Consider the following 25,898-nt stretch of genomic DNA (forward strand, 5'->3'; position numbering starts at 1 on the left):
TTGACCATTTATGAACAGAAAATGACTATATGCTTTATTTTATTCTGGAAATTTTTCTTTAATCATTCATTCATAGTTGCATCCTCCTCTTTATGATCCTATGCACCATGCTATCTATAGCATTCTTGGTAAAGATACTGGAGTGGATTGCCATTTCCTTCTCCAGTGGATTTAGGCAAACAGAGGTTAAATGACTTGCTCAGGGTCACACAGCTAGTTAGGGTTTGAGGTTGGATGTGAATTCAGATCTTCTTGACTCCAGGACAGTGCTCTGTATTGGTGGAACCACCTAGCTACCTCCTACACTAGAATTAACTGTAAGAAGCTACTCATAATTACAGCTTTCCCAAAAGAGACTTGACTTCTCTATGAATTATAATTTAAAGCTTGTCCCTGAAATTACAAGCAGAGGTGGGGTGGTTGCTACCAAAGGAGAAAATTTTCTTTACTTTCTTTGGGCTTAAGAATGAGTGTTTCTGCATTTTTTATTACCTATAAAAAATGTAATCTACGATCCATGCCTTGGAAAGCTTAGAAGTTCAAGGGGAACTGAGAGTACCTGGACAAGAGTTAGAAATTGATACAGGAATTTCCTCACCAAGGACTCCTCTACAAATATTAAATCACTGGTCCAGTTTAGAGAACAGTTTTAGTTTCTTTTCTTCAAAATGTTATATGTTTCCATGTTAAATGAACATTTTAAAAATGAGAATAGCCTAAAAGTAAAGACAAGATGTCAAATGAGTCATTCAGATATTTGCTTGTAGCATGAAAGGATAGTGTTTGCCAAGACTATTGCTGCTGTCCAGCTGAAATTTAGGTCAGCCATCCCATGACAAGCATATTGTATCATAATTTTGTAGGTTTTTAACTTTCATTCTTATTCATGAATGAATAACAGACCATAAAGAAATACTGTTGTACAATTGCATTTCACCTTAGTTTTGTGCCTAATCATTGTATATGAATGTTGGAACTTGGTTGAAAGTGAAAATAATGGACATATTTATATTAACTTCTCAGGAATGTGCATTTTCCCCCATATTGTAAGTATTTATGACCTGAGGCTCCAGCTATTTACATAAGATTTTCCTCATTAAGGAACATGATTACTCCGCAGACCTGTGTGAAGTACAGAACTGGTGAGAGCTCAGAGGTGAGATTCTTATTTTTTTGAGTTTTATATGGACATCAGGGAGAGGACCCTGGAGGGAAAGAAAGACACCAGGAAGAAGTTGAACATTATAAATGTGTTTATTTTTTTTATTTTTTTGCAAGGCAAATGGGGTTAAGTGGCTTGCCCAAGGCCACACAGCTAGGTAATTATTAAGTGTCTGAGGTCAGATTTGAACTCAGGTACTCCTGACTTCAGCACCGGTGTTTTATCCACTATGCCACCTAGCCGCCCCCAAATGTGTTTATAATAAATATAGTAATAGATTTCATTGTATAGTCCTTTAAAATTTGAATTTAAATTTAATATTTAAATTAAAAATAATTTTTTATTAATATTATGTCATTTGAACAAGGATCATAAGTTTATAGGTTTAATGTTGTAAGAGAATGTAGACTCCAGTCTAAACTCCTTATTTTACAGGTTAGAGAACTGAAGATTATTAGATTGTAAATTCTTTGAGGATAGGAACTATCTTTTGCCTCTTTTTGTATCCACTTAACATAGTGTCTGACACATAGTAAGTAGGTGCTTAATATATTTTTATTGATTAATTGGAGAGGTCAAGTTAATGGATGTTTTAGAAAAATCAGGGCTTCAAGTCACCACATTAATATTTTGTAATCCTTCAGAGAGTTGGAGGGAGATTTGGGGGAAATATTTAGAGATTTGACTTGGGTAAGATGGGAATTTTACATGTAAAAATTATGCTTTTTAATTTAATTTTTAATTTAGAGTAAAGCATATTATGTGCATTTAAAAAAACTTTTTATGTTTTTTCTTTCTTTCTCATGGTTTTTTCCTTAGTTCTAATTCCTCTTTCACAACATGGCTAATATGGAAATATGATATGCATAATTATACATAGACAACCTATATATCAGATTGCTCTCTGCCATGAGGAGGTGAGAGGGAAGGAAAAAAGCAGTAGAAAAAATGTGGAACTCAGAAACTTGCAAAATGATTTTTGCATGTAGTTGATGAAAACTAAAACTAAAATAAAAAATAAAATTATGCTTTTGAGGTATAATTCATACCATTTAAATTTTTGTTTAAATAAATAATAAAATATTAAAATTCTGGTAGGATGTGACTCACATTGAAATATTTAAGCAAAGCTTATTAGAGAATTGAAATGCTAAACCTGTCTCTTTGTTCTATGACTGGTCCACTTATATAAAAGTAGGCAGATGAAAAGACTTTTATGCAGGTCATAAGAAGTTGTACCACATTACTTTGTCAGGTCAATCAGATGAGCACAGGGGAATACCTTGCTGCCCATCTGTGGAGGTAGGAGTGTGGGATGGAGGAGGGGTGAGGAGAGAAGTGAGGGTCCAGTGTTTACAGAGAAAATTCTTATAATGCATAGAATTTACAGTCTTTTAGAGAAGAATTGTGATAGAAATTTAAGACAAATGTATTTGTATCCTTTTGAGAATGTGGTGGATATCCCAGGAATTGTATTTAATTTTTTATATCTTGAAAGAGATCTAAAATTATTCTCCATCCTCTGTCTCTCTCTCCAACCTCCAACCCTGCTTTGTTGGAGGTGGGATTTTGTAGCCCTTGCCTGAGCACTCAAGATATAATCAATCACACTCATTTAATAGTCTTCCTGGGGAAGGTACTGGTGGTAGGAGAGTCAGGGTAATGGAATCTAGGAAAGTCTCCTGTTTCTAAAGATGTTGCTTGAGCCTACTCTTGAAAGAAGTCAGATAGTCTGTGAGGTGAAGGAGACTGGGAAGAGCATTCTAGAAATGGGGAGAGGTAGGAAATTAAGCATTATGTGTAAAGAGTAACAAGTGGAATAGTATGACAGTACTGTATAAATGTATCAAGGAGATAATGCATCAGAAAATACAGGAATACAGGAAAAGGTCAAGTTGTGGAGAGTTTTAAATGTCAACAAGGAGTTTTTCTGGTCATAAAGGTAATGGGGAGCTACTGAAACTCATCAAGTAAGGAGGTGGTCAGGTCAGACTTGTGTTTTAGGAAAACTTTGACAAATCTTATGGAGGACCTATTGAAGTGAGGAATTAGGAGTCCATTTCAGTAATCCAGACAAGAGGCAGAGTCTTTGGGGGGGGGGTGGAGATAGTATTTTTAAACACATATATAGCCCCCCCACACACACATATACACATATACATTCATGTATTTAAAATTATAAAAGTGGGGGGGGGGGGGTAGCTAGATGGCGCAGTGGATAGAGCACCAGCCCTGTAGTCAGGAGTACCTGAGTTCAAATCTGACCTCAGACACATAATAATTACCTAGCTATGTGGCCTTGGGCAAGCTACTTAACCCCATTTGCCTTGCAAAAAAAATAAAATAAAATAAAATTATAAAAGTGACAAAATGGATACACAAGCCAAGATAGGGCCTATCTCTTATACACTAGTTTTTTAGCCTTGGAAAACTCACAATTTCCCAGTGCTCTGGACAACTAACTCTCTAAGTAGTTAGAGAAAGTTAAGATTTGTATTAAGACTTAAAGGGTGTGACCTTAGGCAAGTCACTTACCCCATTGTCTTGAAAAAAATAAAAAAAAAGACTTAAAGGGAATTTTCTTCATCAGTAAGTTCTTAACACCAATGAAAATATAAATCTAGTCTGTATTCCCTATTCCTAATAAACTATGCTAATATTAACTGTAGAAACTACATTAATATCAGGAAATTCTAAATAAACTGATTATCTACTCAGAGGGGACAATGCAGTGGATAACAGTCCTCAAATTAAAGTGTAATTGAGAAATATTTATCAAAATAAATAAAAACACAATAAACATAGATAATATTAATTTACATATTTATAAATCAATATGTGGTCTTTTGTTATGCAGTTTAGTGGCTATTTTGAATTTGATGCCATTGATCTACAGAAGTTCCACAGAGTAGCCTGTCTTCTGTATGATATTTCTTTATTGTTGTTGAGTCATGACTTACTCTTTGTGATCTGATTTGGGGTTTTCTTGGCAAAGATACTGGAGTAGTTTTCCATTTCCTTCTTCAGTTTTTACAAATGGATGCTGAGGCAAACAGGGTTAAGTGACTTGCCTGGGGTTACATAGCTAGTAAGAGTTCAAGACCTGATTTAAATTTAGGGAGATGAATTTTCCTGTTCCCAGGCCTGATACCCTTAACTACTACTGACCCTTTATTATCTAAAATTCAACAAATATTGTAGTAATGAAAATATTTTCTTATGTGTAGATATCACTTTGTGCAAAGTATCACCCAGCTTAGATTACAGTAGTTACTAGAATTTTTAAACCTCATATTAAATTTGAAAGGAAAATTCCAAACTTTTGATATGAATACTTTTTTCCTAGAGTTTTGGATATCTTGTATGAAATTTAAAATGTGGAAGCAGAAATTCACATATAAAATTTTTTCACCAAAAGTTCAAGTATGGGGCAGGCCTGTGTCCAGTAATGATGTACCCAAATGTATCATCTTACTATCTAATATATTATGTTATCATTCATAAGCTAGTTTTTTAAAGGTATATATGAGCTAAAGTTTATTTTAAAGAATTAAAGCTGTGAAAGAATCCTCTTCTAATTCCCAACTCTAGATTTTCCAGTAAGTACTAACTTCTTTTTCTAGTAAACCCTTGTGGTGATAACCTCACTGAGTGTCCTTTATATTATCCAAGGCTAAGCCTGAAGTATGTGATAATTTTAACATATGGATAATTGAGAGGTGCCACTTTTAATGGACAGTCCCCCCAGTAACTTCTTTACTTACAATACCATCCCTCCGGAAGAAAAAAAAATCCAATTTTTGATTCCATAAATATAGATTCAAAATTTGTTCTCAGTTGTAGGATTTGCTACTAATGGTCATTGTTTCTTTCTTTAATTCCTTAAAATAGAAATTTTATACTAAATGGATTTCATGTTACACCTGAAATGTAAATTAAAATTAGTAACCTCTAGTGTTTAACTAAGTTTCAGTAATGTATCCCTTTCAGCAATGTTAAACTATATTGCTCATCAGAAACATTGTAGTGGTGTTTTTGAATATATTAAAAAATTATTTTTCCTTAGAAAAATGGACTACAAATATTAACTTATTTTTATTTTTTACAGGAGATGGGAGCATTTTAATGACAGAGGAATAACAGAGTAAATTTCTCCCTAGGCAAAGCTAGTTTCCTCAGGTCTTGTCTTGCTCTGTAGGCCAGTGCTTTCTTTGTCAATCCTTCCCTGGGGGTCTGTTAGACACTGAGGAAGGTCCTCTTTCGGGCTATGTGAGTATATGGGTGCCAGTGCCACTCCACGTCTGCTGTGGCTTCATGCTTCAGAGTGTCCAGGTGGATCAAGTACAATTTCATCTCAAATCTTGGCCCCACCTCTGTCAGCTCCACTGTGTTATGATCTGGTTTCTGGTATACATGTTGCCAAAAAGAAATGTAGTCATTCTTCTTGGCAAAGGTAATGACACAGAGGTGGCTAGGTGATGTGTGCAGTGGATAGAGCACCGGCCCTGGAGTCAGGAGTACCTGAGTTCAAATCTGGCCTCAGACACTTAATAATTACCTAGCTGTGTGGTCTTAGACAAGCCACTTAACCCCATTGCCTTCTAAAAAAAATTTAAAAAAAAGTAATGACACAGTGGCTATCATCCTTAGATACGGGGAAGAGGTATCGGAGGATATTTGAGACTCGTCCAAGATGAGAAGAAAAGCCATGGAAGATAAGGTGGAGAAGGGCCTCTGAGGCAGTGCCAAGGTCAGGGATATCATGTCACATCACCACATTACACAGTGTGAAATATGCAGTAGGCCCAAAGGGCAAGTGACTCACAATAAGGCCAACTGGAGTCCCTCGGTGCTCATGAACCAGCAGCAGATCTGTGACTCTTGGCTTTATAAGCACAGACAAGAGTACCCATTTCATGTTGACCTTGGTTTTCTGAGCACCATGGAATATCAACTTCAGCTCCTTGGCAAATATCTTGAGCCTAGAGCTGGGATCTCAAGATGTCGGGATCATGATTCTGGGGTCTTCTACACTGCCCATCAGTATTCATTATCTTGGTGGCTCAAGACACCTTCACCTCCAGCATCATCAAACTACAATGACCATTTGAGAGTCAATGCTTCCCTTCGCAGCTCAGTAGGTATTGGCTGATTCTCATCGAGGGTTCTTTTGAGTCTCAGTTTCTTCTCCTCCAGAAGATGCTGCTTCTGCTCCTGGGTCTTGTGGTACAAACACTCCTGGCACAGGCAGACCTCACATCTAAGCCTGTCTGCAGTCCTCCACTGCTTCTAATTAGACCACACTCATGGGGCAATCAAAGCCCCTGTTCATTCATTTTTAGAAGTATCTCATTATCTCAAAATAAAAAAAACATGTGAAACAATATTAAATATGCTGACATTGCTGTTTGAGATGAATGGTTTTATTTCTTTCTTTCTTTTCCCCCTCTCCATGTTGACTTTATTTACATAGTTATAGTCATTAAGTAAATTGACCTTTTGGCCATGCTTTCATCATTTTATATTACTTCATCTGATCTTGTATTTCTCTGAATCTTTTTTTATTCATCAATCCTTAAGGCAGAGTAACATTTTTACATTCTTATACCATAGTTTATTCAACTGTTCTCCAATTATTGGGCATGCATTTTATTTTCAATTTCTTATTATTACAAATAATGATGTTGTAAACATTTTAGTATGTAAAGGTCTTTTCTTGCTGTCAATAACCTTTCTTGGATTTAGTTCTAGTAGTGGAATCTATGGGTTAGATAAAAGGTATCAACAACTTAGCAACTTTTATTTAATGTTTTTAAATTGGATTCTAGAACAACTGAGCCAGCTCACACTTCCATCAGCAGTAAAACAGTGTGCCATTCTTCCTGTCAGTTTTCCATCAATGATCATCCCTATCTTTTAGCATGTTTGTTAGATGGAATTTTGTCTGAATTTCAATTACCCTGTTTTTGTTTTTCATTTCATTTAATTCATTTTTGTCTTTTTTTTATGAATAGCTTGGTCTAATATATTTCTAGCAATTACCTACAGATTTTGGACATTTTTTTATTTAATGAAAAGATCATTTTTGCACTTTCTATCTTTTCTTCTGATTCTAGCTGGATTGATTTTCCTTTTAAAAAACCACACCTAGGGGCAGCTAGGTGGCATAGTTGGTAAAGCACCGGTCCTGGAGTCAGGAGTACCTGGGTTCAAATCCGGTCTCAGACACTTAATTACCTAGCTGTGTGGCCTAACCCTGTTTGACTTACCAAAAAAAAAAAAAACACACCTGAAGTTTCATTGCTATGGGGAACTACAGAAAAAGGAAACTACCTCTACCAATCTGTATTGGCATCTGTGCTACAACTTACAGTTTTAAAGCTCTTATTAACCTGAGAGTTTAAGTCACTTGCCCAGAATAACATAGTTAAGACTTCTTGATTCTGAGGTTGGCTTTCTGGACACTAAATCATACTGCATTTAGCATAAATTTTATTTGTGAATAATTTTTTTAATTTTACATAATCCAAATAGTCTATTTGTTCCTTTTCTGCCCAAGGCTAGATAGGAATTTTTCCCCATCTGTAACTGTGAAAGCTTAAATTTGCAACATCTCATATTCTCCCTTAAATTTTAAGATGTGGTTTTTCTATTTAAATCATTTATCCTTTTCAAATTTATCATGATATATGTGATTTTAGTATATTTTATTTAAATTGCATCCTATATTAGAATAAATGAAGCTTATATAAATCAAGAAAATGAATTTAAATTTAGGTCCCTAAACCCCAAATAACTAATATTTCTTGTTCCCCTATCAAAGGAGAAAAATATGCTATTTAAATTAACTATTTAAAGAATTGCTTAATATTTATTAAAATGGATTTATTTAAATAACTAAGTCTGGTACTTTCTGGGATAGAAATAATCAAATCCTGTTTTGTTGCTACACTTCTGAGCTGCATTTCTTAATCAGTCTTTGACTGATGAGATTTTGTCTTACCTTTTTCTGACCAGGTCACAACACCACACTGACTCAAGCCTTCCTCCAATTTTCTTCTCCTATCTTCCTTCTCTCCATCTTCCTCCTTCCAAAATCTTCTCCAATGGAAGGCAGAAGAACTTCCAGCTCAAATGTCTACAATACAAACATCCTAAAGAAGAGTAATAAGCAAAATGAAGTAGAAAGCTCAACACAAATAAGTAAATTTTACCTCACAGGTATCACTGACATTCTGTAAGAATGAGATCCATGATTGGAATAATACTCTGTTTGGTTATACATCATTTAAGAGGAACGAGATAAAAATGGGAGGGAGAAATATAGTAGAGTTGCATAGTAAGAAGGTATATACTTAGCTGAGAAAATACAAGAATCAGAGGGTAGACAGTTTTTTCTATGAATTTGATGGTGAGACAAAGGAGCCAGAGAGAGATAGGGACCTTAAGGGGATTATAGAATCAAGTGAAGATTATTTTTTAAGTATGGGAAGGCCTCAACATTTGTTTTATAGACATCAAAGAAGGAGTTTGTATAGAGATACTGAAGACTGAGGGTGGAATGGTAGGAAAAAAAATGACTGCTAATAAATATTTATTAAATATCAGGGAGTCAAGGCACTCTGGTGGGTGTTGGGGACACAATTATAACCCAGTAATCTTTCCTCAGACCTTAATCTTCTTGACCTCTATGACACTCCTGAGCAATCTCTCATCCTAAACACTTTTTTCCCCTGGGTTTTTGGATTTATTTTTCTCTTTTTTCCTATCACCTGTTTGTTCTTTCTGTTTTCTTTGCTGAAACGTAATTCATCTCTATTCCCTACTGCTGGAATACTCTCTAAAGTTCTGCCTGATCTTCTCTTGTCTTATCTTCTCTCTCCTTCTTTCTCTTCTTTCCAACCTGTTTCTCAAAACCTACCCAGGATCACAGGGTAGAGAAGATCCCCGACTACCATGCTTGCCTTCCCCCCGTTGGCCCTCCCCAAAACTGTCCATCCTAGAATCCATCCAAGCAGAGGAAGATTTGTCGCCACCATGTGACACTTTGCCCTTGCTCATCTTGCCTGAAAGCAAAATCAGCTTCTCTATTCTTCTAATGATATTGGGGGATCACTGTGTCTTGCCATCTTGTTGTCCTTTATAGCATCTACTTTTCCTCTATGCCTTTGAGTCCCTTAGCACTGTCATCTGACTTATTTCTATAATCTAAAGGCCAATGGACTTTGCTGCTTCCTTAGGGCTTCTGAACTTCTGACAGCTGAACTTTTATGTATCATCTCTTACAGTTGGAGTGCGAGCTCCTTGAAAGCAGAAACCATATTAATTTTTCTAATTGTATCCCTAGTGTTTAATGTCTTGTTTAGCAAATGGTAAAAACCAAGTCCCTGCCTTCAACATACTTACACTTCAATGGGGGATGCAATATGAAAATGTATAAATGTAAAACCATACACACACACACACACACACACACACACACACACACACACAAGCAGAAGAGAGAAGGACACAGACCCCAGGTTAACTCAGAACTAGGTGGGGCAGATCTCTTCTAATCTCAGGTTTAGATCAGGTTGAGGCTAAGTCTTTTGTCTTACACTCACATACCTGCCCATGGCAACAATATAGGCAGACCCCAGTCTGAAAACTAACAATCTCCTTTCACATTCTTGTGGAAGCCAAACACACCCACATATTCCTCACAGGTCAGAAAAATGGAGGGGGGGATATTGTAAAGGGGAACAACCAGTGAAATTACATAGAGGTGGGAGATGTTATGCTAAGTCTAGGGACAACAAGGAAGACAGTATCATTGGATTTCAAATTGTTTATGTGGAGGGGTAAATAAGGTGTAAGAAGACTGAATGGATAGTTATAAAGGATTTTAAAAGCCAGCATATCTTACATATATATGATCCCAGAGGCAATAGAGAGCCATTGGAATTTATTGAATGTGAGGTGCACTTTAGAAAGATTACATTGTAGGACTGCAATGGGAAGAGACTTGAGGCAAATATCCATCAGAAGGCTACTGCAATAGTCCATGCATGATGTGATAATGGCCTACATCAGGATGGCAGCTATTCAAGGAGAGATGAGAGAGAGAAAGACAGACAGACAGACAGAAACAGAGAAAGATAGGGAGACAGAGATAGAGAGACAGAGAAAAAAACAGAGACAGAGAGAGATACAGAGAGGCAGAAAGAGAGGGAAAGGGGGGGAGAGAAAGAGAGAGAAGAGAGAGAGAGAGAGAGAGAGAGAGAGAGAGAGAGAGAGAGAGAGAGAGAGAGAGAGAGGAGAGAATGAGAGCTACAGAGTGACAGAAAGAAACAGAGAGAGAAAAACCTAGAGATGCTGCAATGGCAGAATCAAAATATTTGGCAACAGATTTGGTTTTTAAGGGGGTGATGTGAAAATGAGTAACTGAAAAAGTAAGAATGGTGGTACCCTCTAAAATAATGGTGGTACTACTAGGTCTATACCCTGAAGAGATGATGAAAAAAGGTGAAAACATCACCTGTACAAAAATATTCATAGCAGCCCTGTTTGTGGTGGCAAAGACTTGGAAATCAAGTAAATTTCCTTAAATTGGGGAATGGTTTGGCAAACTGTGGTATATGTATATCATGGAACACTTGTTTTATTAGAAACCAGGAGGGATGGGAATTCAGGGAAGCCTGAACTGATGCTGAGTGAGATGAGTAGAACCCAAAAAACCACTGAACACCCTAACAGCAACATGGAGGCCATGATCAACCTTGATGGACTCACTTATTCCATCAGTGCAACAACCAGGGACAATTTGGGGCTGTCTGCAATGGAGAATACCATCTGTATCCAGAGAAAGAACTGTGGAGTTTGAACAGAGACCAAGAACTATTAACTTTAATTTAGAAAAAAACTGATATCTTATTGTCTGATCTTGTTATCTCTTATACTTTATGTTTCTTCCTTAAGGATATCATTTCTCTCTCATCACATTCAATTTGGATCAATGTATACCATGGAAACAATGTAAAGATTGTCAAATTGCCTTCTCTTGGGGGTGGGGGGAGGGAAGTAAGAGTAGGGGAAAAATTGTAAAATTCAAAATAAATAAAATCTTTAAAAAAATAAAATAATGGTGGTACTCTACAATAAAGAAGGGAGGGTTTTTTTGGGGGGGGGGAAGTAATGAGTTCTTTTCTGGAAATGTTGAGTTTAAGACATCCATGGGACATCCAGTTCCAGTTGCCAAAAAGGCAGTTGGAAAGATGTAACTAGAGGCTCCAGAAGAGAGGGCTGGATAAATAGATCTACAAATCATTTATATAGAAATGACAAAATATATGACAGCTAATTAGATCATCAAGCAAAATAGTATACAAGGAAAAGGTAAGTGGGCTTAAGATGGAGCCTTGAGAGACATCTATGGTTAGCAGGCATGACCCAGATGAAGATCCTTTAAATGAGACTGTAAAGGTGTGGTCAGACATGTAGGAGGAGAACCAGGAAAAAGAAGTGTCTCAGGAATCTGGAGAGAAATTTTCAAGGGGGGAAAAAGTGATGAACAGTATCAAAATTTACAGAGAGGTCAAGAAGCATTAAGAAAAGGTCATTAGATTTAATAATTAAGCAAGTAAAGTAGTAAAGAACAGTTTCAATTGAGTAATGAGATAGGAAACAAGACTGCAGAATGAAGTAAAAAGAAAGAAGGGGAATGGATTGAAACAATTTAAGGTTAATCTACATTTTCTCCATCACTCTCTCCCATCTAGACAATTAACAAAACAATAAATCAAGGCTTATTTGAAAGTTTGTTGAGATCTGACAGGGTAAATGCTGACACTGAAAATTTTTAACAATCAGTTCTCCCAATAACCACCAAGATTTCTGGGCTTACCCAGGGTATTCATTTGTATTTACTTTTATATATATGTGTAACTGTTTTCTTCTGATAGGAAGTAAGTTCCCTGAGGGAATGTTTCATTTTCCCCCCTCTATTTCCCCAGAATCCAGGACAAATTCTGGTATATAATAGGTGCTCAATAAATGATAATAAATAAGTGATTGAATGTTCTGATTCACTGATATAGTTCTGTTCACTGATATAGTCACTAGCTTATAGTGACTATTTAAACTTCCTTCACTCTTCTTTCTTCATGCTAGAACCCAAATCTTACCTCTGCCCTTACTAACTATATCACCTTGGAAAAGTCACAAATTTTGTGATGCTCAGTTTCCTCATTTATAATATGGAAGACTAGCATTTTAACTTTATTGCTAGCCTTTTCCATTTTTTATCTTACTGTTCAAGGATATATTTATAAGTAGTTAAGTTTTGATGAAACTTGGCAGGCTTCAAGAAAGTATTAAGATTCAATTTGTGGCATATTTTCTGAAAATTTGAGCAGATTTAAATTTGGGGTAAAGACTAGCTTATAAAGATTCTTAATTGTGCTTTGTGAATCTGACATTTCACAAAGCTACTGGCTTTCCCTTCTTTATAGAAATTATGAAAACAAGGAGCCTGATTTCCCCACCAGTTTCTAAGTGTTGGTTCACACAATCACAAAGGTTGAATCAACAAGCCAGCTTTCTGGAGGATTTTTAGTGAAGAAGCAGTTTTATTGTTTCTCAACCTAACTCAAGGTATATTGTTCTGTAGAATGCTAAAATATATAAACTCTGCAATTATGACTTCTTCACTTATTGTGGGTGGTTCTCAAGGGTTGGAATTTAGGGGGGAATAGATTCAGGGGTATGAGGAATATTGGGGGTATGTTTGGTTCCCATAAGAATGTGAAGAGAGATTGACTAGGGTCTGCCTGTATTGCTGCCTATGCACAGGTATGTGAGTGTAAAACAAAAGACTTAACCTCAACCTGATCAAAACCTGAGATTAGATCAGGTCTGTCCTACCTGGTTCTGAGTTAAAGCTAGGGTCTGTCCTTCTTGTGCTTTCTCCAGAAGATTACTATTCTCACCCCTGTGCTCATTAAGGGGGGGGGTGTCTTTTGTTAAGATATCTTAATAAAAAGCCATTTTTAATTACTCTGTGACAAGGGGTAAGGGGAGGGGTTCTAAGCTTTTTTCGTGTCATAGAACCTTTTGTGTCATAAAACCTGCTCAAACCTTTAGATCCCTCAGAATGTTTTAAAATAAAATACATAACATCACAAAGTAAGTCAATCAAAAATAAATTCAGTTACTAATATACACACATGTGTGCTTATTAAGGTATAAAAGCACATATTTAATCCACATAATATACACATATATGTACATATGCATATGCATATGCACACACATCAACTTCATTGATCAGCTTAAGATTCCCTGCTTGGGGGAGAAGGATGAAGCTAGAGCAGGTAGGAATGAAGCAAAGCAGGGTCGTGAATCAGTAAAAGAAATGGTTTAAAAGTTTATAAATTTTATGGAGCAAAAAGCCTTTGGTTATATTTTATTTACTAGATAAAAATTTTGTGGGTCTGTCTGGTCCACAGTTGAGAAACAGTGTTTAATTCTAAGGCATCATTAATACTTGCTTGAAGACACTCCCACGCTCTCCATCCCTGTTCCACCTCATAAGTGAGGTGCTCCTATTACTTTGTTAATTGTTTCTTGGGTTGGGCTTGTCTCCCACAACTTGACTGCAGGTTAATTAGGGACTGGGACCTGGAGATGTTTTGGGGTCAGATACGGCAGATGTGATAGCAAGAGAAGGGACTGGAACATCAGGGCCAGGAGAACCCTAGAAGGTTCCACAGTCCCAGGCAGCCCAGGGGTGGCTGTTGTGAGTGGCAGTTGGCAGTCTAGGGTATCTATCTCTTCCATTCTGCTATGAGAAGCATCCCTTGCAAGAAGGCCCTCTGGAGGTACTGAAAATTCACTTTTTTTTTGGGTGTCCCAAGAATGGGGAGTTGCTGAATTAGTCTACCTAAATGCTAGGTTGTAGAGGTTTTCTTTTCTCATTTCTCCTTTTAAAGGATGAGGTGAGGGGAGAGGCAAGTGAAGGGAGACTCTTTTAAAACTCTGCCTTACATTCACGATGTCAAACTCAAATAAAAATGAATCCCTGAGGGATCTCATATTGATTTTCAACATTATCCTTGTTGTATTTTTATTTATTTGGTTAAACATTTCCTAATTCCATTTTTTTTTTTTTTTGGTTTTTGCAAGGCAAACGGGGTTAAGTGGCTTGCCCAAGGCCACACAGCTAGGTAATTATTAAGTGTTTGAGACCGGATTTGAAGTCAGGTACTCCTGACTCCAGGGCCGGCGCTTTATCCACTGCGCCACCTAGCCGCCCCCTAATTCCAGTTTAAGATCTTGGCACTCTGGAGTTTTGCTGGACACATTGGTCAGTGAGTTTGACATTTCTACTTTATGTGACAGAGAAAATAGATGCATTGGGGAAAGGGCAGGAAAGGAGATTTTGATTGATGAAAATGTTTTTGGGTGGCGATTTGCCAAGCAAAACTGTAAAATGGGAAGCTTGTCTCACAGCACTCCCCACCCACCTCTTTTAGCAGTATCTCCTGGTTGCCAGGGCTCTTCCCCTCCCAGTGCCAAGGGATAAAGGAATTTGCTTTGAGGTGTTATCCCTTAGAGGTAGCTGTTAATCATTTTTGCTCTAGATTGAGTGAGGAAAGTGCTTTCTAAACCAAGTGTTATCAGGATTAGCATTTTAAAATGACAAGCAGGGAAGGATTTAACAGTGGACTGCCAGACCCTCCAGCACCTCTGAAAAGGATTTGGGGGTCAGAGCGCCTAAAATGCTATCAAGTTTGCAAAAGTCTCCACCTGGGCAATCGACTTTTGCTCAGAACGGATGATACAAGGGTGGACCTTGCATGTTCGGGCTGATGAGCCTAGAGAAACGCAGATGGTGTTTCCTTTGTATCTCTAGTCCCCAGAAGAGGGCCCTGATGCCCAACACTTGTTTTAATCACTGTTTCTCCAAATGCAATTGAGAACTTGGTGCTCTTTAGAGCGCCCCCCCCCCCCCCCCCGTGCTTGTGAACTCGGGATGGGTTTCATAATTTTGTGATAAGACGGATCTATTCATTGAAGGAGTCGGGCCAGGAGTGTCCATAGCTCCTGAGGCTCTGTGGAAGCAAGGGGCTGGGAAGTCTCTCCATTAGTACCAGGGTGGGTTCCCCAGCAATGTGCTAAGCTGGGGCGTGAATTTTTTAAGTCCCGTTTCTTATTTATAACTCGCGGGCGGCTTTCCAGCCGGGACCAGAGACTACGGAGGGACCACAAGGATGCTCCTACAATTTCTCTCCGTGGGAGGGCTCTCGACGAGGTTCCCGGGGTGTCGACTACGCAAGCGCAAAGGGCTTTCCTTCCTTTTTTTTTTCTTTTTTATAGGGAGGACCCGTTTGCCGAGAGACTACAAGTCCCGGCATCCGCCGCGTGAGGGTAATCCAGGAGGAGCAGCGGTAGGTCAGGCCGGCTTCCAGAGACGCCACTGGGGACAGTTGCATGCTGGGATTCGTAGTCCTCAAGCGGGCGGACATTCAGCGAGCAACCACGAGGGCTCGGGCGCAACCGCTTCCGCCGATTCCGCCCCGGCGCGGGGTATCCCTCGAACGTTTCCGGTACCAGTTGCTCCCGCGGCCGCCCTCCCCCCGAGCTCCCGGTCCTCCGCGGCCCTCCCTCCCGCGTGCGTGAGCGCGTACGTGTGTTTACACACAGGCCGCCCGCCCACAGGCACACACGCGGTCCGGCGGAGCACGTGAGAAGCCGCCCCCCGCGCGCCCCGCCCTCTCCCGTCCGTGACGTCGGCACGTCGTCCAGGAAGTCGTCACGGGCCGGGGCCACTGGCGCGCGGTGACTCGCTGAGCGCAGGGCGGGAAGAGCCGAACTGACCACCTCCGCCCCTGCCCCGCCGCCGGGGCGCCGGGAGTTCCGCGTTACTGTGGCTTTAAATGGGAGCCGGGCCCTGAGGACGCCCGCGCGCCGGCCCTGCCTTCCCTGCCCGGGCGCCGCCGCCCGCCCCGGCCCGGCCCCCCGCCGAAGGGACACTGACTGCCCGCGCCCGCTGCCCGCTCCGTCCGCTCCGGCCGCCGCCGGGGCTCGAGCCGGCGGCCGGCGCGTTGCCATAGCGACTCGCCCCGCGCGCGCGGTGCCGCCCGGCCGGAGGGCCATGGAGGCGCCGGCGGAGCCCGGCGTCGGGGACTCGGCGGCCGGGGGCCCCGCGGCGCCGCCGCCGCCGCCTCCGCCGCCGGCCGCGGCCGTGACCGAGATCCGCTGCCCGGGCCCCGGGCCGCTGCGGCTGCTGGAGTGGAAGGTGGCGGCCGGCGCGGCGGTGCAGATCGGCACGGTGCTGGCCGTCTGCCTGCCCGTCGTGCCGCCCGCCGGCGGGGAGGCGGGCGCGCTGGCGGCCGGCGGCGCGCGCCGGAGGGCCGGGGAAGGGGAGGCGGCGAGGGGCGGCGGCGGCGAGGGCCCGCGCCCGGGGCCCGCGCCCTGCCCGGAGGCCGGCGGCTGCGGCCGGACCGCGCGGCCGGCGGAGCGCAAGGTGAAGTCGGAGCGGGCCGGAGTGGTGCTGGAGCTGTGCGCGCAGCGGGGACAGGTGGTCCCGCCGGGGTAAGCGGCAGCGGGCGGGCCGGGGGCGCCCCCGGCCCCGGCCTTCGCCTCCTCCTCCCTCCCCACCGGGCCCCCAGCCTCCGGAGGACGCCGCTCCTTGGCTCTGCCCCAACTCTCGGCCAACTCTGGACTCCTCTCTTTTAAAGTGCTGCGGGTTTTTTTTTTAGTTTTTTTTTCTTTTTGCAAGGGAATGGGGTTAGGTGGCTTGCCCAAGGCCACACAGCTATTAAGTGTCTGAGATCAAATTTGGTCTTCCTGACTGCAGGGCCGGTGCTCTGTCCACTACACCGCCTAGCCGCCCCTTGTTTTTTTTTTTAATTAAATCTGATTTTCTTTAACAATTTTTTTCCCCTTCTTGTAACCAGAAAGCTTTGATAGTTGTTATTTTAGTACAGTCAAAAATAGGGGGATTGGAGTCAAGCATATTTATATCACTTTTTAAAAATTTTATTTGACCTTAAAAATGAAATGATGAAAGTGAAATATGTACATATCTATACATGACTAAATCTTAGTAGGAAATGTGTGTATGAATGGACACATGTGTTCATATATACACATATAACTGGATCATATTGAGTATTGTTTTGACACACCGACGTGTTCAAATCGAGCAAGTTGATACTCTCTTTTTTCTGAATTCTAATCTTGTGAGAATAAGTTATAAAAATGTGATAAAATTGTGCATCTTAGGCAAAGAGGAATGCATGAGACTGAACTCTGTAGAATATAAAATTACAGCAACGCTTTGTGTCTAGTCAGCTCCATGCTAACCCAGTCCTTGTTTGTTTCAAACTCTTGACCAAAATGAGTCATGAGGTCATCATAGGATAATTAAAGGTGAATAAATAATCATTTCACTTGAGTGGTAGAGTCCACTGCTCAAATGTTTACTTTTTTTTAAAAATATATTGTAGTTTATTCATCAAATTCTGGAACTTTACTGTACAATGACTCTAAGGGAAATTGACCTATAATTATAATTTCCCCTTGGGTTCAAAATAATGTTATTATTCATTTTATATGTATGATAGGGGAAATGGTCAGCTTTTTGTATAGCATACTTATTTGCAATTGGTCAAAAAAGTAACCTTTTTATAAGACCTTCGAAGAAGTGTGGTGTGGTGGGTTAGTTAGAAAGCTTGTCTTTAAGTATCATTCAGAACTGTGTTTAAATTCCACTTCTGACACAAGCTGTCTACATCCCCTTAAGCAAGCCAGCTAGAAAATTCTCTGAGTACCAGTACAACTGATAGAATAGTAGCTGATTTGTTTTGGTAGAGGGAATTCCTTCACTTTCAGTTCCCTACTCGTGAAACTATACCCCACAAACCTAACTTAGGTTTAGCCTACAGATTAAAAACAAATCAATTTTATTGCTTCCATTGTTGTTATTGTTCCTTATATAGATTACTAATATGGCATCAGAAATCAAAGAGCAGAGTCTAGCCCCCTTCCTTTTACAGAAGAAGAAACTTTTGACCCAAGGAGGTTAAGTAACTTGCCCAAAATAATAGTTTAAAGTGATGTAAGAGATGACACTTGGACATCAGATTCAGTACTTTTTAACATTGTACCATGCTGTGGTGACCATTTTTTTTTTTTTGCCTCTGGAATTTAATTTGATAGGAAAGTCAATCTTTTGGTTTACTTTTGCTCTTTCAATTCAAGTTACAAATGTTAGATAAGGCATTGCTAGCTTTTGTGGAGTTCTGATTAATGGAGGGTAAAACATGAACAATTAAATACAATACACTGTGAGAGTTTGACATTACTGGAATTACAAAGGAATGTTAAGGTTTAGGGGTTTTTTTAATCCTTATTAGGGGCAAGAATCAGAATCCTTGATGTCATTTTAATTGGGTTTTTAATCAAATGGATTTGATTTAGTAGGTAAAGAGATGAAAGGTAGGGTTTTTCAGCCATAGGGAATAGTAAAAGCAAAGGTACAGAATACATTTGGAGAACAGAAAATAGTTTGGTTTATGCATAGAGTACTTTAAGAAAAGTAATATGAAATAAGGCTATGCAAATTGTGGAGTCAAGCAAACATTTATTAAGCTACTACTGTGTGCCAGGAGTTGAATTCCCAGTCTAATAGAGGAGAGGACATGCAAACAGCTATTTAAAAACAAGATCTAAACAGGATTAGTTGGAGATAATCCCAGAGGGAAGTCACTTACTTGAAGGAGGATAGGGAAAGGTTTCTTGCAAATGGTGGGATTTTAGGTAAGATTGAAGAAAGCCAGGGACTCCTGGAGTGAGAACATTATGGAGTGTCTTTTGTGATCATTAGCAAGGGGACGAGCCAACGTAACTAGATCACAGGGTAAACAGGAAGAGTAAGAGACAAGAAAACTAGAAAGGTTTTGAAGGTAAGAGTATTTTATATTTATGACCCTAAAAGCTATAGGGAGCCAATAGAGTTTAGTGTAGGGGAAGACATGGTCAGACTTAAACTTTATGAAGACCATTTTGGCAACTCAGTAGAGGATGAATGGCAGAATAGTGTAAAATTTGCTTAAAAGGTAATATTTATGGAGAGGGATCTCCTGAAGAATAGAGCCCAAAATAATGACATGGTCAGAAAGCCATATTAGAAAGATGAGACTGTCACCTGTTTGAATGATATTTCAGAAAAGATCGAGTGATAAGACTTATTTGGGAGCTGTTGCGGTAGTCCTTATTAATGTTATTAAAGTATGGATGTGGGATTAGCAGGATGGATATGAGAGAATTTACAGAGAAGTATAATTAATTAGAATTCACAGTGAGTTGGATATGTACCATAGAGAGGAAAGAATCAAGAGAATATAGTATTACTATAATAAGGAAGTCAGAAGAAAAAGTAAATTGAGGAGGAAAAATAAGAATAGTTTGGGTATTTTGAGTTGGAGTGAAGTGGCTATCCTGGTGATGATATATATCACACACACACACACACACACACCATAGGTTGTACATTCAGGTCCAGAACTCAGAAGAGAGGGAATGGAGGGAATGATTGAAGATAACAGATGTGGGAATCCTTTGCAGAGAATTCCCTTAAAAACCCTCTGTGAGTGAATGAGATTGTCAAGAATAAAGAATGCAGAAAAAGATAATTATGGATAGTAGTAGTATTACCCTTTCTCAGCCTCTCTACTAGTGTAGTGCTTTGCATTTAGGTACATGTTGGATAAGATTGGATGAGGAGCTAGGGAAGCAAATAGTTGTAGTTATTGAGTTGGGGAGGAAAAACTAGGAAAGTATATATTTCTGAAGCTAAGAATGTTCTATTTAAGGAGTGTTAAGAAAGGTTTTGAATTGGAAGTTAAATGGTCATTGTCATTTTGAGAGCAGTTTCAGTAGAGTGGTAAAAGTTAAGGTAGAATAGATGTTAAGAAAATGGAGGCATTGGCTATGGTGACTTTCAAGTTGTATGGTGAAGAGAGAGAGAGATGAAATGTTATCTGAAATGGGCAAATGAAGAATTTGTGTTTTTTAGGATTTGACACACATAGACTAATTAGAGTATCTTCCTTGGATAACTCTTCTTTCTCCTGATCTTTATATATTTTGTGTGTTTTTCGAGTTTCCTTTCTGCCACTAATTCTTCATGTGTTATGACTTTGGGAATATCTTTTATCTCTAAAATGAGAAGGGGGGTTGATCTCCAAGTGTACCTCTATTAGCTTTAAAATTCCATCATCTATAAAATATGCATATATATATATGTATATATATCTTTATAAACACAGCTCTCCCAAGAAATGTTAATCAGCAAGCACTGTTGAATAATTGTACTATGTTAGACCTATAGGAATTAGGACAAAATGATAGTACTTAAGGAAGTTTATATTTTCTTGGGGGAGATAATGTACATATATGAGCAAATACAAAATATATTGAAGGTAATCTGGGGGGGAGAAAAGGGAGATACTAGTCAAGGGGGGGGTCAAAAAGGCTTCATGTAAAAGGTGGCACTTTATCATGGTTTTGAAGGAAACTGAATTATTAGAGACAGAAGTGAGAACAGAGTACATTTTGGACACTGGTTTTCCTGCTTTGTTAATTTGACTCCCATAATGTTTGTGAGAACTCACCTTTGGAGAGATTTAACTAGGAAAGACCATTTAACAAAGTCATTAGTTAAGGCCGTGTTTGCATTTCTTTTGGCAACTCTAATTATATTTGTTTGAACTAAGGTTTAATGCTTCATTATAATCATTAGTGTGCACCAAGGAATGATGTATTGTAATTTCTACAAGCATGCCTGACTTTTTCAGTTGGAGCAAAAACTATTTTCACATACATGAACACTTATGATTAAGATATAGACCTCAAAACTAGTATTTTCCCCCTTCATGGTTTTCTTTGTGTGATATTTGTTTCATGTATATAAATAAACATACACATATGTGTATATGTTTGTGTATATGTATGTATATATGCGCATTTTTTAAAAAATTGTTAAATTTTATGTATTAAAATTTTAAATTGGGAGTGGGGGGGGAGTTGAACCAGATCTTCAAGTTTTGAGTAGCCTTTTGGAGTCCTATCACATCCAGCAGTGCTCTTGAGTTTGTGAGCTATTCAAGTTTATTTTTGCTTACATTAACTCAGGAAATGACTCTAGACTGCTATCTATGTCTTTGAGTTTCTGAATTTCTTCCATTCTTTCTTTTAACTTTTTCTTTTCTTGCTACCCTCTATCATTTAGAACTCTGTGCTTTCCTGTAACAGACATAGTGTTTTTATTTTTCCTCTCCCCATTCTAATTTGCTTTTCCCATCTGCTACTATCAGATATTAGATAATAAAATAATCAAACTTTTTAAAGCAAAGGTAAATATTAGACTGAGGGAGATCCTCACATTTTTGACTGCTGATATTGATTTTTACTTATTATTTCTTAATTTAAAGAATTTTTCTAGGTAATTTGCCAGAATACTAACTTGAAGGGTAAAATATGCTAGTGATTTGTTGCATCTGAAACTTGAGATTTGATAAAAAAAGATCTTTAGAAATTATCTAGTTCAATTTACACATCTTATAGATGAGGAAACTGAAGCATAGAAATGTAGAATGATTTATGCAAGGTGACACAAGAAATCAAATCTGTGGCCAACATTAAAACTTAAAAGTTATTTTAAATTATTTTAGGAAAAAAGGAAGATTTTCATATAATCTGTCAATGTATTGTTTCAGTATTGCTTACCAAAGCATGATATTAAAAAAGAAATGAAACACAGATTATCAACTTTAAAATAATAAGCCTGGGGAACAATATATATTTTAATTCCTGATTAATTATTTGAAAAGCATTCATTTTTGTTGTTGTTAGGTTTTTGGAAGGCAATGGGGTTAAATGGCTTGCCCAAGGCCACATAACTGGGCAATTAAGTGTCTGAGGTCACATTTGAACTCAGGTCCTCCTGACTCCAGGGCTGGTACTTTATTCATTGTGCCACCTAGCCACTCCTGAAAAGCATTCTTTTGGTACATCATCCCAAAGAGCTTCCACTCTATTCCTCTAACAGTGATGTACATTTTGAATATTTTTTTTAAGTCTGAACCAGTAAAATATTAGCATAGTTCCAGACTTAATGGTAGTTTACATAATAATTTGAGATTTAAAGATCACTTTACACTTTAGAAATTTTATCCTTATAACAATTGAATTATCATTTCAAATATTATCTTCATTTTACTGATGAGAAAATCTTGAATTCCTTAGTACCCAAGTCTTTTGGTTCCACGGTTGCTAATCTTTCTAATAAACCCATATAGGTAAAGTTACAGGTGGAATATATCTAGTATTTGTGTAATTCTGAGACTGTGCCTATCACAGAGACTTCTAATGTTTTAGGAGATATGAAATTGATATATAGCCCAATTTCAGAAATGCCCATGCCAATGTTTGAGCCTTGAAGTGAAATTTAAATTAATTTTGATTTGAAAATTTTTAACACCTTGAATCTGTTCATTTATAGAACTGAAAATCATTTTTATTTTTGACTATTTTTATGATTGCTATCATTGGCACAGAATGTACTCCTATTTGTTTTACATATAGTAAAATGTGACCACAAATAAACAAAATTCACAGGGCAAGGCAAATGTGAGAAAAGGTTATTAGAAATCATCTCTAAGTATCTGTAATAGTTTGGAGACTATTATTCCTGAAACATGGAGATTTTATTTACACTCCAAAAGAAGAATTTTTATGATGTTATGACATGTCTCTAGTATTTCAAGGAACCATGATTCCTTTGGTGTAACAATGTTGTGGTGTAGTAAAGATTACTGTATTTTAAGTTAGAGAATCTTAGTCTGAATCGTATTTCCATCACTGACATATCATGTGAATTTTACTTTTTAAGTTGCTTCCCTTAAATTCATAACCTTATCTTTAAAATCTATTTGGGATTATTTGATCATGTGACATCTGAGGCACTTTCTGGACTGAAATCTATGATCCTCTGACATGCCTTTTTCTGATGGAGCATTACAGTCACTCTGCAGCTTAGTCTTTATTTGTTTCTGTGACTGCTACCAAAACCCTATCACTTTGTAGCCAACTTTGGGTTACCTGCACTTTACTATCCTGATGTGTTGCCAGATCTAGAGGCTTTCTCTAATTTTGAACTTGCCATAACTTGTACACTGCTGGCTTAAACCTTAAAGAACCCAAAATCATTTCCAATAAGACTTTCAGAGTAGTATTCTATTGGGGATAAGGGAAGGACTTCTGCTTTAAAGAAAATAAATTTGTCTATAAGACCGAATCTCATTCTATTTTAGTTTATTTATTTAATTACATTGCTTTTGTGTTTTTCATCTTTTTAGCATCAGAAAAGTAGAAGTAAGGAAATTTGGTGCTTAGAACATTAATGAAACATTCTAAAAGTCTGTGAGGAAAGAATGTTTTTGCAAAACTCAATTTACTTAATACTTTAACATTCTTTTATAATAGTCTGAGTTTTTTGGATATTTTCTAAAATCTTTCCTTTCTTTTTTCCTTCCAGCTAGCATCAAAGACTGACTTAGATTGACTTAGAAATTAATTTCAGTTAAGCAATTTTTTTTCCTTCAATGTTGACTATTGCTCAAAAGATCACATTTAAGTTTGCAAGGTGTGAAATTATCACATAACCCAGTGGATTCTATTAAACCAGAAGTTGTTTGTGTTTTCAAGTTTAGTTATAACTTAACAGGAAACAGTCAAAACTTTTTTTACTTCCTTTGTTTTATAGTGGCAAATTGTATATTGGGAGGGAGTGGAGGTTAATTTCTTTATTTGAGTGCTTTAGAATTTAAACTTTTTTAAAGACTGTGAATCATTCAGAATGTTTGCTATTTAAAGATGCTGAAGGCTGTGAGATATCATAGTCACTCTCCCTGAAACTCAAGCAGCCAGCAAAACTTCTGAGTGAGGCCTAAACCAGATTAAAATATAATTGGAATATGTTTAATAAAATAAATAATGCTAATTTGTGGTTTTCTAAGTCATTATCTTTTTCTGTTTGTTTTTGGCAATACTTCTCTAGGATCCAAGAAAGTATAATATGTATTATCAAACAGTAGCTTCTTAAGATAAACATGTAACTTTTTTTTTGAGTTAACAAATGGTACCTGATTCTTCAGCTGGTGTCAGTGAATTTATTCTTTTAATGTTTTGCTTATTGGATTTCAATTTAATTGATTTATTTTATAATCTATGTATTTTATATATTTAAAAATATTTTTAAGAGAAGGGTTCATAGCTTTCCCCAGATAACCTTGGATGGGAACTAAAAAACCCCATTAAGAATCCATGTCAGGGGGTGGCTAGTGTGCCCTAGTGGATAGAGCACTGACCTTGGAGTCAGTAGTACCTGAATTCAAATTTGGCCTCAAACACTTAATAAATTACCTAGCTGTGTGGCCTGGGCAAGCCACTTAACCCCATTTGCCTCTCAAAAACCTAAAAAAAAAAAAAAAGAATCCATGTCAGAAATATTTGTTGGAATGAGAAACTGCTGAGATTCTCCTATTGGTTATTTTTATTCATTTTATAACTTGTGATGTATGGTATCTTAACTGTGAGGCTTTGGGACTGACTCAATTCAAATTGAAATCCTTTTCATGCCTTCCTATCTTGCGTTGTATAAAGGATACGTCCAGTGTAGGAGAGGCCTTTCTCTTGTCTCTCTGTCTTACCAAAAGACAAATTTTGTGATGCAGAAGTAAAAAAAGATTTCAAGGCTCACTTTACAGCTGAGGAAACAGACTCCAGTAAATGACTTGCCCAAGTCAAGACCAAGGAAATAAGTAGCAGAATCAGGATCTTCAGACTCTCTATGGAGTTCTTTTACTAGTTTTATATACATCTTTTAGGCCATTTTTTTGGTGTATTCACTGTTATTGATAATAACCTGCTGTCTACTTATGTTTATCATATTTCTTAATATTTCTTATGTTCTTAATATGCTTAAATATTTCTTAATATTTGTAATTTTTATTCATCTATATTATGTCATGACTTACTTGAAATCACTTGGGAGAGATATATTGATGTCAGAAAATGGGTAATTGTGGTGGTGAGTTGTTTGGGACAATAGAAAGAGCTGTGTAGTTTCTAAAAGAAGTTCAGCCTGATATTCCCCTGTAAGCCTTTTCCTATCTCATTGTCCATCTGCTACACTCATTCATGATATACATATTGATGAACTTACTTGATTGCCTAAATGCCACTGTCCAGGCAACATGTATTTTTTTTTTACTGGGCTGGTAGCATATATGGAAAAATTAAAAGATAGAGAACAAAAATATAGCTCTCTTACTTTGAAAACATGTGTGGTCCCCATGATATACTGAAATTGTTATAGCAGCAGTTTTTTGGGTTAGCAAAGAATTGGAAATAAAGTAGATACCCATCATTTGGACAGTGGATAAACACGTGAAAGTTATGAAGTGTTAAATATTAATATTTATTAATAAACATTAAATATCTGCTATAAGAAATGATGTGGGTGATAAAAACATAGACAAGCATGGAAAAATCTATAGGAACTGTTGCAGAGTAAAGAAAGTAAAACCAAGAAAAATGTATACCCAATAGCTAAATATAAGTGGAAAGAACTACACAGCAGAGAAATCAAAAGTAAAAAATTATAAAGATCAAGAAGCATTCAAGT

General features: G+C 38.0%; 1 protein-coding gene and 1 pseudogene across 2 annotated transcripts in view; one reads left to right on the forward strand and one right to left on the reverse strand.

Moving 5' to 3' along the window:
- Positions 1-5,398: 5,398 nt before the first annotated feature.
- On the reverse strand, positions 5,399-7,069 carry LOC141499308 (U3 small nucleolar ribonucleoprotein IMP4-like; annotated as a pseudogene).
- A 9,553-nt stretch (positions 7,070-16,622) lies between these two features.
- Positions 16,623-25,898, forward strand: part of CTDP1 (CTD phosphatase subunit 1) — a 155,624-nt gene continuing 146,348 nt past the window's right edge. The window contains exon 1 of one of the 2 annotated variants that reach the window (XM_074204321.1): positions 16,623-16,738. The gene's annotated coding sequence lies outside the window, so the exon portion shown is untranslated. The remainder of the gene's footprint in view (positions 16,739-25,898) is intronic. The other variant, XM_074204319.1, reaches the window with a different exon arrangement.

This window comes from Macrotis lagotis, chromosome X, assembly GCF_037893015.1.
Source record: "Macrotis lagotis isolate mMagLag1 chromosome X, bilby.v1.9.chrom.fasta, whole genome shotgun sequence".
NCBI classification, from domain to species: Eukaryota; Metazoa; Chordata; class Mammalia; order Peramelemorphia; family Peramelidae; genus Macrotis; species Macrotis lagotis.